Here is a 14,090-nt window from a genome sequence, read left to right as displayed (position 1 = left end):
TTAATTTCATGTAATTTCCCTTATTTTAATTCTTAAGTCGTTTTAATTTTCATTTTTCGAATCTATAATGTAATATATGATTGGTTGTTATATATTGGCTTATTATGCTGAATTTCTTTAATTTATGATTGTGCCAAAACTGGATGAATTGTGCCAAAACTGCCTCTGAATATGAAAGTGCCAAAAACGGCACTATTGTGCCTACTTTTCCATCACTGGTATGTATACAAAAAGGGAGAGTAACGAGTTCAGCGAGAAAATCATTTAGTTCGTTTGCAACAGTCAAATGGGTAAATTCAAGGCGAATTTTCATGGGCTTAACAGTGGGCTTAAATGGATGTATAGGAATATACATATTTATAATATTTCAGACGAAGGAAAATTGAATATTTTATTTATTTAAAACAGTGATGAGAAGTCACAATGGTTGGTTTGGTCAAAAGAGGCAACTCAATTTTCTAAAGAAGCTTAGTATTACGGATTAGAACGAGAAGCTGTCAACGAATGAAACATTTATTATTACGTTGGTTGGGAGAAAAACACCAAGTATCAGTTAAATTGCTCATTATTTAAATTTTTCACTCTGCAATATATTTTTACAGTATTCTATTTATATGTCTACAAAACAAAAAAAAATAAGAACTAGGGTTTTATGCTTTTTCTTTTTTCTTTAACGTTTAGTTAAATAATGCAGCTGCAACCTATAATGGAATACCGACATACTACCCTGCACAAATCATTGGACCACGTAGTCTATTTGTGGTATATTGCAGTACTTACAAAAGTGCTCCTCTGTCATGCTGTAGCGGGCCTACTCGTGTCTCTGCACCAGCTTATTGTTACTCGATCACTGCTCGTGTTTTAACGAAATGTGATTGAAGTTGAGCATATGAAAGCAAATTTGCATGACTGGCTGTGGCTAAACGTGTAGAGATGCTTGCTCATATTTGTTAGCTCCCAGCATATTTGGGTTCGAATTCCGTCCGAGGCAACATGTAATTTTTTATTTTTATTTTTGTTTCTTGTTTTTATTAATAGCGAAAAAGCAATCAGCACGAAAAAATATATCAACAATGCCAATATTAATATGTTGGAGTACTTTTGCGTGTATTATAAGAATTGTGGTTAATTTTGGAGTACTCCTTGACACTTAGGGAGTACTCTTTAAATGCATGCATGGAGTAGATGCGATTTTTGCAGGGTAACGGCCAAGACGAATTCATATAAGGATCCACTTTAAAGGTGGTGTGACCAGAGCAATTGGTTTTTCGCCGCGGTGGTTCTTAATGTCGAAATGTTGTATTTTTGTACATTTGTTGTAATTCTTAGCCATTAAGCGCATAATGTGTTAATATAACTTTTGGTTTCATGCTACTGCTACCGCCTTCTAGGAATTCACCTTGCTAACGCCATTTACAATATTAAAACAACAGTATACCATTACCCACATGAATTCGTTTTTTCATCCACAGTTTTAATATAAACTATAAGTAGACTAAATCACAATTGCCGAATTAAATATTTTTCCTTCTTTCCTTTTAATTAAATTTGTTGCTCCTATTATTACGTCTTCCTCACATTCTTCAAGCACGTGCTTTCTTTCCCTGAACAGCCCTAGATGTTATAAAATTTTGTTAGCTCTTATTTTTATCAAAATAAAGAAATACAATAACGAAAAATAGTTATCAAAACTCCATTATGTCCCATCGTTCTATCGTTAGCACACTAATGCATGCGCATGTTGAGTACATCGCTTGTTTGTGGTAGTGGCCATGCCTGCTCATGTCGTACACTTGGTCCGACTTGCCTTTATGCCGAGGAAGTGCAGTCGTGTTTGACGCGCGCGCCAAGAAGGTTTGTGATATGCTTATATGCATTCGCCGTTTGAGAAACATTAAAATTTTTAGAAAATCAAATACATAAGTAATAGGTACATATCTCCCCACTGTTTATAGACTTAAACAAATTTTAAATGTTTGTGTGTATGTGAAATGCGCCGGAGACTGCCGTTAATCACGTATGATTGAGAGTTTGGCAATTAAAAATTGAAAGTGCTATGATTGCTGGCCAAATTTATATCGCTTATTGAATAAGCTTGCCAGAAGTCTTTTTAAATACTACGAAAAAGTGAAATAAAGCAATAGTAAATGCTGTTTGCCCTATAATTTTTATATTTAATAATGAAATATAAGTGGGTTTTATTTAAATAACAGATATTTCAAAATAGCTGAAATATGGTTATCCATAACTGTTTGAATTTACTAATGCGGTTGACCTCATTCCGGCTGGTGTAAAAGTGTGCTAAATATTTTTTTTAACAAATCCACTAGCTAAATTAAACCCACAACGAAGATTTATAGCAACAGTTACTTTTCAACACAAACTATAACTTTGTGTAATCAAGTGCTGCTTTGAAATCATCATAAGCCAAACTGCAAAAGTAATTTTGTGTTTCAGGAATTATTGGACGCTCTGGAAACTATTAAAGTAGGTAGATACTCATACAGTGCTATACATTCATTTATACGCACTTCAAGTGTGATACTATAGTCTGTTATAATAGAAATGTGCCGTAACAAGGCTTGATGTATAACTCTATTTTTCACGCTGGGGTAGATAGGTGGCGTATCCAGCTCCCGCAATCATTTCACTGGACGTTCGTGTATAGGCATTTGGGTGTTTTAATTATATTTATTGCGTAAGAAGGCATAAAATTTAAATTATTTAATTTTTAAAAGGTAAGTCCAGAAGTTTGCTTACAGCGCTCTTACACGACATGTATTTGCATATGTAAATGCTACTTTTTTTGTATCTACTCATATGTACCATATATTAGAATGCACCAGAAATGTGCATTTACATATGCAAATACATATCGTGTAAGAGCGCCATTAACAAATGCGTGGTGTTTTCATACAATACAAGTTTCATGGGCAAAGGAAGAGGGTTAACTCTTTGCGAGGTTGAAATAAGCAAAATTCTAAAGGAGAAGAATTTCCAGGTAAAACTCGCAACTAAAGGAAATTCGAAATTTACCTAGCGTAAGAAAGGCCGAATTCACCATGAAGCTACCTAGAATAGACGTATCAGCTAAGCAAATAAAGGGGAAACTAAATAGTGGTATTCATCTAAACCGATAACTTTATCAAGCAGATAATCTTATAAGTTTATGCACTCTGTTACATGAACGACCCACACTCTCTTTTCGTTTACACATGCGACAATAATCGTGTTTCCTTTGGTTATAAAGCGCAGTGTCACTAACTTTATACTACTAGCACGGGGATAAAGAAATTATAGAAACTACCTCATTAAATTGGAAAAAATTATATTTACGAGATATCTATTTAAATAAATGTACATATAACATAAGGCTATTTATTTGAAGCAAGTTATAAGAAACAATGGCAGAATGTCTGGTTGTGTATGAATTCATTTATCACGGCTACCAAACTTTGCGAATTATCAGTGAAGCAAAACAAACAGACGGGATAATAATTGAACCAGATCTCTATCAGGATCATATCGTGGTTGAATTTGCGTGCAAAATTTGTATGCGGATCCCGATTATTGCCTAAGAAAACATAGCTAGAGTTGCGACAGAGTTGCATTGTCTTCAGTTTATCAAGTTTATTCAGTGAAATCGCTGGATAAATTTATCAGAAATGTGTAAACGAGTTTCCATACAAATTTTGACAGTTCATTTATAAGGTTTACACAATTATAAGTTTATACGGTTTACAATGCATTTATAAGGTTTGATGAATACCCTTAATATTTTCGTTGCGATTCGGCATATTGCTGGGGTTTTAAATGCTACAAAAACCATCAAATAAACCAAAATTACGCTTGACAGAGTTCCACAAAATTAAGAGGATAAAGTTTGGCCGTATGTACATATGTACATGTCCTGGACCCATGAGTGGCGAAATATTATTTTTATGATGGAAAAAAATTTAGACCGGTCAGACTCCTGTTGTGATAATTTGGGCGAACACAACGTTATGGTATGGGCAGCTTGTTCGCACGATGGGGCGACCACTACTATTTTATTACGACAAAAATGATCTGGATAAGGCTGACTTCCAAAACGTACCAATACAATGTTTGGAAACTGTTATACTACGGTATTCAAACTGGTTGTAAATGCATAGCTGCGACACATTGCAACATTATAGATTGCATATTTTAAATATTCAATTTAGCAATGAACAATTTTTCAGAATTTTCCATTTTTAAAACACCAATGGTAACCAAAATCAAACGAAGCATCAACTTTGCTACTGATGCGCTAATTGCTCTAGCGATGCGTGTCGATAACTTTTCGAATGCGTTTTGGAAAAGTATACATTGTCAACATTTTGTAGTTCGGCGTTACGGGACATTATACTTTGTACGTATGCAAAGCAATTGACGTTTTGGAAGTCAGTCTAACTTAAGAAGATTTATTGTAAGATGATTTGATATATTATTATGAACGCAATCCAGAAAAAAGCTAATTTGTTCAACAAGAATGGCTCGTTTTTAGGCAATCGGGGGACACACTGCCTGCTATGTGTGGCGGGGAACACAATACAAATTTGTTTCTTGAATTTTAAGTACTTTAATATAAAGTTTTACACATCTATTAGTAGGGGAGCCCAAGAGATGATTCGAGGATTTACTCGAGCGCGTCAGATTAATATATGCATCCTTCATCCTACTGAGTACTTCTGCTAAATCTAAGCCATCTGTGTAGAGCCGCGCGCACAGAGCAGCTGATCAGAATAGTAAAAAATTGATATGTGGATTTACTCGAGCGCGTCAGATTAAGAAATGGTGGGTTAATTGCATGCTGAAAAGTGTGCATTTCAATAATCTGACGATTTGAGCGTGAAGCAAGAGATTGAGAGGGTCGCGAACCTGCAAAACAAAGGTTACCTTGACTTTTTCGAGCGCAGTCAAATTTTTTTTATTAATCGTTAGGCGTAAACTTGCCATTATATTAATATTGCTGATTTGCTGTCTTCTAATAAAATTGATGTAGTATTCAATCAAGTCGAAAAAAAAATGTTTTGGAGTGCTTGGAGCGTGCTCGCGCTCTTTCTAGCTTCCTAACTCCCCGCGTGGTATGTAAATAAGTCACGGCCAGAAAATCGGCGTGTACACATGTGTCGCTACTGTATTAGGACCTGACCCCATGCGACCACTTACGTACAATTTTTCGGCGGAGGTAGGTTTTTATTTTTGTAAGTTTGAAGTCAAAGTTATGCTTTTCTTCCTTAAAGTTAACTACACTAATGGGCTTTAACATTTATGACAGTACACATTTCGTTTTATTTATTTAGTCACGGCTAGAACATCGTTGCGTACACATGTGTCGCTACTCGCTTGAGTGTTGACCCCATGCGACCACTTACGTAACATTTTTTGCCGGAGGTAAGTTTTTTTTTAAGTTTGAAGGCGAAATTATGTTTTTTTTTAAGTTAACGATCATAGAGTGCTTTAATATTTTTGATAATACACACTTGGTTTTTTTATTTTCATAACTCTTTTTTTCAACACTATTATTGGGGTCACTGAGGACCCCATGCATTTTCTTTAATTGCCTAATTAAGGGTTAATGGAAAGAAGTAGTATTTTTTCGTATTTTGGAACGAATTTCCGTCATCCCTTGTCAAATTTGGTTTGGAGACAAACTGGTTTCGGCGGTGTGCCATCTTCAGTGTCATTTTTCGTTCGAACGAATCAGAATTGCTAAAATAAGACGATATTTTTTTTAAGGAACAAAAGGTTATCAACGATTTTTAGCTTCAAGTAGCATCTGCGCTCTGAAATATGTATGTTACTGAATAATGTATGTACGAGTGAAAACTATCGATAGTGCTTACAAAACCATCGATGTTTTCGATAGTCAAAAACCATAGATACTATCGATAGTGCCATCGATAGTTTTCCAGCTCTAGTGTAGTGGTTTCGCGAAGTGATCTTGTCTCTCTACTGGTAATTCATAAAACTTATACTATTAATTTAATTTATTTGCATTTATTGTCCTAAATTATTAATACTGTGATAATTAAAGTGAGATAAATAATTGACCAAAAATAATTCAGTCAATTAAAACAATTGAATTTGTCATGAAAACGTCTCCCCCTACCGTATTTCCCCTGTCAAAACAACTGCCAGGGGAGATACTATCCATCATAAGATATTTGTACAAATGCAGATATAGCCAAATTCTATCGACGTCAGTTTTAAATGATTATTACAAATGCAAATTGTTACGATACAAAATTAAAGGAGGTTCTTAGTTCATATTGTTATTATGCTATTTTAATTTTTATAGATGATGGAACCACGGAAAAAGTTAACACGCGAAGAAAGATTGCAGAAGAAACGTGAAGCAGAAGCAGCTACGTTATCAAAAGATTAAAAATTATCCAGAAATGTATGAACTGCAAAAGCAAAAAGAAAAATATTTAAAAAAGAAGGAGAAAGGAATCATTAAAACTGTCGAACAAATGACTCTTAGAGAACATCGTAACACCATCAGTTACAGATTTTGATCAACAGATACCGCAAAGTAATTTCCGTAAAAGGGTTGCAGCCAAAACTAAATCAGACCGAGCTAGACGACAAAGATATTTAATTAATAAAAAAAGACGAGATTATAAATAAACTAAAAACCAAATTAGCACGTTACAAAAACAGGTTACAAAGATTACGAAAGCCTGAAAAACTTACACCCAACATCATAGTAGAACAATTGATGAATTCTCCAAGTGCCACAGACACAGTTAAGAAAAATTTGCTGTTTGCAGAAGTACTCAAGCAACAATTAAAAGAAAACTATTCTTTCCTACAAAACGGAAAAGAAAAAAGAATTTTTAAAAGAATGATAAGCGGGAAAATTATGAAAAAATATGGTATACTACAGAACGAAAAAATGAAACCTTTGAGAAAATTTGTAAAAGTACTATTAATAGAAAATAAAAGGAAAGCCAAAGCAAGTTATGAAGCAATGAAGAATAAAATTATAAATTTTCTTGAAGATAACTCTAATACCAGGTTATGTGCCGGAAAAAGAGGTTATGTGACAAAAAATGGAGACCGGAAACAAAAGAGAGTTCTTTTGGATACTCTTTGAAAACTCCACAAATATTTTATAAAGAAGTATAATATAACGATCTCATATTCTCTATTCTGTCGCCTAACGCCATTTTGGATCGTACAATAGTTTTGTAGCAAACGTGAAACTTGTTTGTGCGTTACACATGCTATTATGGTTATGATTCTTACGGCTCTATTCCAAAACAAAGTTATATATATATCAAACCATCAAAATCTGCTTCACTCAATTTGTTGCAACAGATATAGCGAACAGTGTATTTCCGGAGAATGTGTAAATTGTAAAAAGAAAGGACTCGAATATAAGGAATTTGATAATAGTATTAAAATTGTCTAAAGAAAGTGGGAATCCGTCTCTACCAACATAACTGATCCAAAAACGTTTAAGGCAAGAAAGGTGACTAAATATTTGAAAAAGTCCGTTCAGATTTATCCTCGTGATTTGATTATGCAGTTAGAATGTAATTTGGAATATTTCCTTCAACATGAACTGAACATAGTCATAGTCCACCAGCATTCTGCTTTTAAAATTAAGAAGACAAATTTAACAGAAAACAAGCAAAGAAATATAGGTTCGGGCGAAACCGGGCAGGTATCAAATATCGTCGTTTCAACTTTCCCTGAACTACTTTTGCATGAAAAGTAGGGATGTTTACCCGATTTCAAACGTTTCGATAATATGCAGAGTTAGACTTAATCGATTGAGTGGTTACCGAGGTACACCTTTGTAGTCATAAAGTGGGCGGTGCTACGTCCAGTTCCTAAAAGTCTATAGCAGTCTTATTTATTGTTAGGAGACTGTTGTAACTATTAACTTGGAGTAAATTAGCGTCCTCATTAAAATATCGGAGTTTTCGTATTTTTCAAATTTACCGTTATCCCGCTTCCCATGTGTAATTCTAGAAATTGATAAATCGGTTACCGAGATACACATTTGTGGTCATAAGTGGACGGCGCCATGCCCATTATGCAAAAATTTATAATATTATAATTTTATGCTAAGTGGTTATTGCAATCATCGACTTTAAGTGAATTAGCTCTAGCTTAATCGACTTCTCTTTTAATTTTTAATATTTTAATTCAGATTTGTACCATGATGTTCAAAGTCAGAAGCATTAACCACTGAGCTATGTACATCCCGTAAACTCTTGTTGCTAATTCCTTTTCCTTATTCAACCAACTACTATCAAGTGCAGCTGATTTGCCGCTATTTAAACTCGACAGCGTCGTTGTTGTTGTCAATTCTATACATCCATTTGCTTATTTGCTTTTTTGTTTAGTTTCAGGCAGGCTCTTCCTAAACTATGTATTTGGCAATGTTATTGTGGCTTATGACAATTTTATTTTTAATATTTTTATTGAGCTTTGTACCACGATTGCTTATTGGGAAAAATTGAAAAAGCAACAAAGTCTAAGCGGCAAAACAACGCAGGTTCGATCCCTGCTGAAGTCTAGAAAAAGAAGTCTGATGAGGAGATGTGGTGATCTCCGAAATAGCTGCTATAACTTCTACCGCTTAGACTTTGTTGCTTTTTCAATTTTTCTTAATAAATAATCATGGTACAAAGCTCAATAAAAATATTAAAAATAAAATGTTAATAAGCCACAATAACATTGACTTCTCTTTTCAGTCTGATCATTTTTCCATATCTATCTCGATTCGTTTTGGCTGTTACAAACAAACGTTTTGCGAACAAAGTTAATATACCCTTGTGCACAAGTGCGCTCGGGTATAATGAAGCTGTGTTTCATATCGGTTTTAGTGAGAATTACTTTACTAAATACGCAGAAGAGATTCAGGCATTTCATTTTGGAGGCTCGCGTCAACAGATAAGTCTGCATACGGTTGTAACTTACACGAAAGAAGAGGCATCAGGTTCAGTGAAGACTACATGCTATTGTTCGATGTCAGAACATTTGTTACATTCGCCTCCAGCTATATGGGCACACTTAAAGCCAATTTTGAACCGCTTACCACCTGATGTAGCGATCCTCTATTTTTGGAACGATGCACTATATACATAGTCATTTATGTTCTCCGGCCAAAAATCATCCAGGAAAGGTAGAGACTTGAAATTTTGTACACACATATTTGACATCCCTATGAAGCTCCGGCCATATGGGAGTGATTTGATCACGCCCACGCCTTTTTTCTGAAGAACAACTTTTTAACAAAACCCTACGAACATTTAAAGGAAAAGAGTTTGGAAATAATGAAGACCTTACGAGTATATTATTTAAGAATTTACTTGATCTATATACTTATACTTAAAATCTTTTCATGAATCTGAAAATACCCGCACTTTTAATTTTTTTTCTGTTGTTTTTTGAGATATCGCTAAGTTAGTTATATAAAAAATATTAGCTTAGCTTAAAAGCACACGTTCTTTCTCCCTCTAGTTCTTCGGAACGCATATCCTCCAACTCTTCTAATGCCTGACGTGATGTTGTAGGCTTATCGTCTTTAAGCTCATTAGGAGGAGCTTTCAAAAGCGCCACTACTTCAGGTGAAAAGTTTTGTTTTTTTGTTGCATAAATTCGCTTTGGCAAGAGCATACTAGATAAAAGGGGATCAGATGAATCCATAGCTCTATCAAACACATCTTTTATATTATTCTCCCTGCTATATTTTCTGGCATGTGATACAGATCTCTTTTATAGAATTTGTTACGGCATTCGGAAGCATTTTCTCCTAGACAGCCTAGTGGTACACCAGACGATTGCATAATTTGAGAAGAGTGAACCAAAATTTGTGTAACGTGGCTGACTTAGGATACCAGTCGTACTTTTCCATGTAAATTTCGAATGTTCTCTTACAAAAGCAAGGCAAAATATATTTTAAACCATTTTCCTTTGACGCACGTGTCGAAATTGATGCCGCGTGTAACAGAAGAGCGGTGTTACTCTTCCTTGTTTAGTTGCCTATTAAATTTTTGCGTGATCCAATCGAAAACGGCTTTTTGTATTTTATTATTTTCTACCCAGACATTAAAAATGTCTCCGTTTTTGATCTTGATCATCTCTGAAAATGATTGATAAGTCAGCGATTAGCAAACTCTTGCAAAAGATATATACACCAAATTAAAGCACAGACAACACACTTTTCTGCTGTATAAGTTTTATATCGAAACCGGTCGGAAGACATAACTTCTATTTAACGAAACCAGAACAACATTTTTAAAACCACATAATCTTGACTAGCACATTACTACTGCGAAATTTTAAACATATGATTCTTGTATGATTTTTGCGCTAATAGAGATTATTATACACACCTTCACGATTAGTTTCCTTTACAGAAAAAATTGTATCTTTAATAATTTTCCTTGGGCACAATTTTAACTTTCACTGACTTTGACATAAAAATAACTACAAAATTGACGTACAAAAACGGTTAACTTCTTATACTAGAGTTGCCAGAGAACAATAAAAAGTATGTATTCGCAATGTAAGGTGCATTCTCTATTCAGAGAAAATGCAATTTGCCAAAATCCGGAACTAAAAAAATAGACTTTTGGCCGCAGAGCATGGTTATTTAAGCCATAGTGCGATGGACCGTTAACACAATATCGCAACAAATACATGTTTTACTCTTTCATCATTTAAAAGATTTCTACCCAAACCTTACACATTTTACTTGGAATCACCATGAAGCTGGACACGGTAAGGGGGCACATGATGGGTCGGTGCTGTATGCAAGAGAACAGGTGACCGATTGGTGGCAAGGGGCAAGGATATAGCATCTCTGAGCGATTTGTCAGATGCTATTCAGGAAAACTGTCCTAGCATCAATGTTTTCGTTGTTGACAACAAAAATATCCAAGAAAAAGAAGTTTTGCTTGCTGGTGCTAAGGAACACATAAAGACTTTTCCAGGTACTTTGCGTGTCCATCAGGTCTCATGGAATATTGAAAATCAAAATAAAATAAAAATTAAATCTTTAAGCTGCTTTTGCAATGAAAGTATATATTTCGATTATTTCAAATTAAATGTCATGACTTACTCGTTTAATAAAAAATCTCGCATCCGGGTCGAGGATGTTTACGGACCGGACACAGAGTCCGAGAATTCATCTGAAAACGAACATATTAATACATCAAAACAAAAACAAACAAGTAAGAAAGTCTTAGTTCGGGTGGAGCCGAACATTAAATACCCGGCGCAAATATTAAATATATGTTTTTCACCTTTCCGAAAGCTACCGCTACATGGTAAGCCGGGGTGTATCAATTTTGAGTAAATTAGCGTCCTTAGATTTCGAAATATTGAAGTTTCAAGCATTTCTAAAGTTTACCGTTATATGAAAAGCCGCAATTTTAGTCCGATGTCAATAATTTTCAACGTTTTGCTTTTATGTGGCAAGCACAATAACCATACCGAGTTTGGTACAAATTGGTAGAACGGTTACCGAGATACATATATGTGATCATAAGTGGGTGGTGCCACGCCCATTTTACAAAATTTTATCATAAACGTATTTCTTGGTAAAGAGTTGTTACAAGAGTCAACATAAATAAAGTAGCTTTAATATTTACTGATTTATCAAAGATTTCGTATTTCTCCAAATTACCGTTACATGGGATGTGGGCGTGATTATTGTCCGATTTTAAAAATTTTCGGCCATTTGGTATCCTGTACCAAGACCAATAACCGTGCCAAGTTTGGAAGCAGCGGTTTGGAAGTCGGTGCAGCGGTTGCCAAGATATACACATGCAACCATAAGTGGGCGTGGCTACGCCCATTTTTCAAAAATTTATAATATTCTTATTTTTCCTCTTAAAAGTATTGTAAATATCAATTTTGAGTGAATAATCTTCAGTAATTACTAAAATATCGCAGTTTTTGTATTTCTAAAAATTACCGTTATATGGGAGGTGGGCGTGGTTATTGTCCGATTTTTCCCATTTTCAATACCATCCGTCCTACGCCAGAAAGAAGTATGCGTACCAAGTTTCGTTAAGATATCTTAATTTTTACTCAAGTTATCGTGTGCACAGACGGACGGACGGACGGACGGACAGACAGTCACCGCTTAATCGATTTCTCTTTTCATCCTGATCATTTATGTATACATTTGTCTATATCTATCTCGATTCGTTTTGCCTGTTACAAACAACCGTTATGTGAACAAAGTTATAATACCCTTGTGCACAAGTGCGCTCGGGTATAAAAAAGGAAGCAAACACCAGACAGAGGATGAAAAACAACAGCCAACATCCAAAAAACATTTAAGAACGGCGACTTTATTCTAGTTAAACTTTCATCTATAACAGTAGAGTATTGTTACGTCGCTATGTGTTCCAAACTCAGGATGGTGAGATACAGGCAGTTTTCTATAAAGTAGTGAACGAAACTGGAAAATTATTTAAGGTTGATGAACACAAATGAGTGCATTCAATTTTATATGCTTTTTTATTTATTTTATAATATGATAACTAATATATGTGAATTTTTGTAATTGAAACACTCTTGTTTTAGAAAAAAGATTGTAATATAAGTCTGATTAATGATTAATATGATAGTCTGATTATATGTTAAGAACAATGTTCAATAAAATCTGATTTTATTAATTATGTTATTGTGCCAAATTATCTCCCCTGGTGAAGTAAGTATCTACCCTGATCTTGACGTCTCTCCTATGGCCGATGTATTTACCCTGGTCTCCGAAAAAGTAATAAAATCTGTATAAAGTGAGTTGCCTTTACGTGAAAAGGTAAATAAATGGGGCAAAAATCATAATAAGAGGTTTCATGAAAAAAATCCACAGTTTCTCCTTGGCCATATCCTCTATGCATTTGAAACCTCTTATCGTAGAATACCCCATATACACATTTTATGTTGCCTTTTTTGCCTTTTTTAAGATATTTGCATTTTTGGCCTTTTCTAACTTTTGATTGTGAAGGGCAAGGACAAATCCCTTATTCCTGATAATATGAAACTTTTAAATGTTCAATATTTAAATTGGGGGCATTCATGCATCTTGTTGTTCAATGTACTTACAACTATAGAGATTCTAGTTTTGTGATTTAAAAACTAGAAAAGCGAAAATAGTCAAAGATTCAAAGTAAAAATTGTTCATATAATTAAACTAGTTCATTGTTTTTCCCCTTTTACTTGTAAAATAAACATTTCTAAAATATATGTATATTTTGATTATTTTTCGGTTTTTGTCTTTTCTAGTTTCTTCTTTTGCCTTTTTACGATTTGTAGTGCCTTTTCCTTCCTATTTCTTTATCTTATTTTGCCTTTTCAAGCCCATTTCGTTATTTGATTTTGCCGTTTTTATAGGTTTTTAGGTCCTAAAAATCTGTTCCCTGCTCATAAGCATTATAACATAAACATATAAATTCGCGTTGGACTGTGTTGGAAATTTATTAGAATTCTAGAAACTGTTATAAAAACTTAAATATATTAAATCAGAGTTACAAGTATCCAGTTCTATCTTCTTCTTCATTGGCGCTGTAACCGCCCAAGTGATTTTTGCCGAGTTCAGCAAAGCACGCCAGTCGTTTATCCTCTGTGCCAACCGACGCCAATTGGAAACGCCAAGTGAAGTCACGTCCTTCTCCACCTGATCTTTCCATCGCAGTGGGGGCCTCCCTCTTCCTCTGCTACCACCAGCGGGTTCCGAGTTGAATACTTTCAGAGCTGCAGCGTCGGTGTATATTGGAACGATATGCCCAAGCCAGCGGAGCCGCTGTATTTTAATTCGCTGCACTATGTCCATGTCGTTGTAAAGCTCATACAGCTCATCGTTCCATCGTCTACGGTACTCGCCGTCGCCAACGCGTAAAGGCCCGTAAATCTTCCGCAAAATCTTTCTCTCAAAAACTCCAAGAGCCGCCTCATCGGATGTTGTCATTGTCCATACTTCTGCGCCATATACCACGGGCATGATAAGTGACTTATAGAACGTGGTTTTCGTACGGCGAGAGGGGACTTTACTCCTGAATTGCCTACTCAGTCCAAAGTAGCACTTGTTG

The 14,090-nt window shown here is 34.9% G+C and overlaps 2 protein-coding genes across 5 annotated transcripts in view; one reads left to right on the top strand and one right to left on the bottom strand.

Annotated features, from left to right (window-relative positions):
- The window catches only part of LOC118749364, a 910,564-nt gene that overhangs the window by 592,871 nt on the left and 303,603 nt on the right, over nucleotides 1-14,090 (bottom strand). The window lies entirely within an intron of this gene.
- Nucleotides 1,825-14,090, top strand: part of LOC118749371 — a 228,034-nt gene continuing 215,768 nt past the window's right edge. The window contains exons 1-2 of one of the 3 annotated variants that reach the window (XM_036484169.1): nucleotides 1,825-1,930; nucleotides 2,331-2,487. The gene's annotated coding sequence lies outside the window, so the exon portion shown is untranslated. Of the gene's footprint in view, nucleotides 2,488-14,090 lie in introns of all 3 variants that reach the window. The other 2 variants (XM_036484170.1, XM_036484168.1) reach the window with 2 other exon arrangements.

Source organism: Rhagoletis pomonella, unplaced genomic scaffold (genome assembly GCF_013731165.1).
Source record: "Rhagoletis pomonella isolate Grant_MI unplaced genomic scaffold, Rhpom_1.0 Rhpom_scaffold_00015, whole genome shotgun sequence".
In the NCBI taxonomy this organism is placed as follows: domain Eukaryota; kingdom Metazoa; phylum Arthropoda; class Insecta; order Diptera; family Tephritidae; genus Rhagoletis; species Rhagoletis pomonella.
Note: the sequence above shows the minus strand (reverse complement) of the source record. Positions and strands in the feature narration are given on the sequence as shown.